Below are 2,244 nucleotides of genomic sequence, written 5' to 3'. Positions count from 1 at the left end.
AGATATTTTCATTAGAAATAATAATATGTAACAACTAGCTAGTTAAGCTATAAGGTTGACAATTTAAAAATTGTAATGAATAGAAAAGATACGACATATTTAATTATTGAACTTAAATTTGATCATCCAACGCAACATAATATAAATTGTACAGGGTAAAATTTAACTCAAAACATTGTATTTGTAATATATTGGGAGAATTAAGTATAGAGCTTGAAAATATCAATCTTACTTAGGGATATTATAGTTAGAAGACCAAATATCTCTCCTTGTTCCCTAGAACATTCTTTGATTGTTAGCATTTTTCAGATCTATGACTCGGCTTCACCTCTTCCCCCTTCCATATGTATCATGTCTAGGTTTCTCTATAATCTTAAATAACTATAGGCCTGTTTGGATTGAGGGAGGGAGGGGGAATGGAGGGGAGTAGAGTAGAGTTGATTGAAAATAGACTAACTTTTGGTCCAAATCTACTCTACTCTCTCTCTCTCTCCCCCTTAATCCAAACAGACCGTATATGTATATAGTTCGTAAAACAAATGTACATAGAATTATGAATATAATAAAATCAAAGAGTGAACTAAGAATTATGAATAAATGTAAAAATATTAACAGAATAACAATATATTTGAAAAGTTTCAAAAGAATAAAGGTAATAGGTCACTTGTCTACACATTTGGGTTATTTTTTTTTTTTTTTTGGTGGGGGGGGGGGGGGGGGGTGTGGGGGAGGGGGATTACAATCTATCTTTTAATTGGTACATTTAAATCCTTAAGTTTTATACTAAAATGACTTTGTCAAGATTTCATTTAAATTAATAGATTTTTTTAATCTTGTAAACAAATTATTTATCCCTTGTGACTTAGTCATGTCATAGTTTAATTACACAAACTTTTTAATTGTTACATTTTCACCCATAAAAATTGGATTCAAATAAACTCTGAAACATTATTTTAGCTGGAACTTTAATGATTTAATTTTCTTATAAACCATGGGGGCAGTTTATGCTCTAAATTACAATTATATCGGACTAAAACTTATAAGAAATATATTATGATTTAGCCTTTTGTTTCTAGTTTTTCATTTTTTAACCCTTTAAAGAGGTTACAAAAAGTTGATTGAGAAAATTATTTGTACAAGAATAGTATTTATTAGATTTTTTTTTGGGAGTGAGTTCGGGCATGAGGGAGAGGAGGGAATTACTGGGTTATGAGGCTAAAGGGGAGCAGCATTTTCTCATGTGTGGGTTTTTTCACGGTCCCCCACTTAGCCCTTGTGTTCTGGCTCCCCCTTTAACCCAACTTTCCTTTCTTTCTTGAGAAAGTTCATGTTAGAAACTTTCGTCCAATGTGAAAGGATACTCCTGTGATGGGGATTGATTCATTATGTCAGACAAATTGAAATGGTCTAACATGTTGGTTTTGTGCATGCACCCTAACTTTCTCTTTCTTGGTGAAACCAAAAATGATTGATTCTTTTGTTTTTATATATATGAGTGGTAGGCATTGATGTATGTTCTTGCATTTCACGTGTTTTGTAAAATCAACAACAGTTTTCATAAGCTAAGAGCTTTGTAACTCAGCTAACAATAGTCCCAAGAGAATGTTTTTCTTCTCTTTTTTTTGTTGGGTTTAAAAGGACTTGTAATTTTCCTGCTCATGCGGCTGCAAAATTTGCTATTAGTTCTAGTGAGTCCTTTTGGTTCAATAAGGGTAATCTATTAGTGGTCATAAAATCTGCTTGTAAGGTAGATTGTCTCTCTTTTTCAGTAGTTTGAATAAAATTGAAATTTATCAAACAAATAAAACTCAACTAACAAATCTTGATTTTTCTAATGGAAATATTTATGGTTCAAAGCCCTCTCTCTCTCTCTTCACTCCCATTGTTGTAACTATTAAATTATTAAAAAATAAAATAGTTTTCATAAATATCATAGAAAATTGTTAAATTGTTAATATATATAAAAGAAATAATTACCTTAAGAAATATGACAGAAATCTCTTATCTAAAACCGATTTATTTTTAAATCAAAACTATAAATTATGTTAAATGATCAAAGATAATTAAAAATAATAATTGAAATTTATTTTAGGATTAAAAAAAATAATTTAGTTATAGACTTTGATTAAATAGCAATATAAATTTTTTAGAACTTTGGAAATGAAATTTCACTTTAAGTAAAATTAACTTAAGAATTATAATGTGCTTATAATTAATGTGGTGATGACTCTTTTGTTAGTTTGG

Source organism: Quercus robur, chromosome 10, assembly GCF_932294415.1.
Source record: "Quercus robur chromosome 10, dhQueRobu3.1, whole genome shotgun sequence".
NCBI classification, from domain to species: domain Eukaryota; kingdom Viridiplantae; phylum Streptophyta; class Magnoliopsida; order Fagales; family Fagaceae; genus Quercus; species Quercus robur.
Note: the sequence above shows the minus strand (reverse complement) of the source record.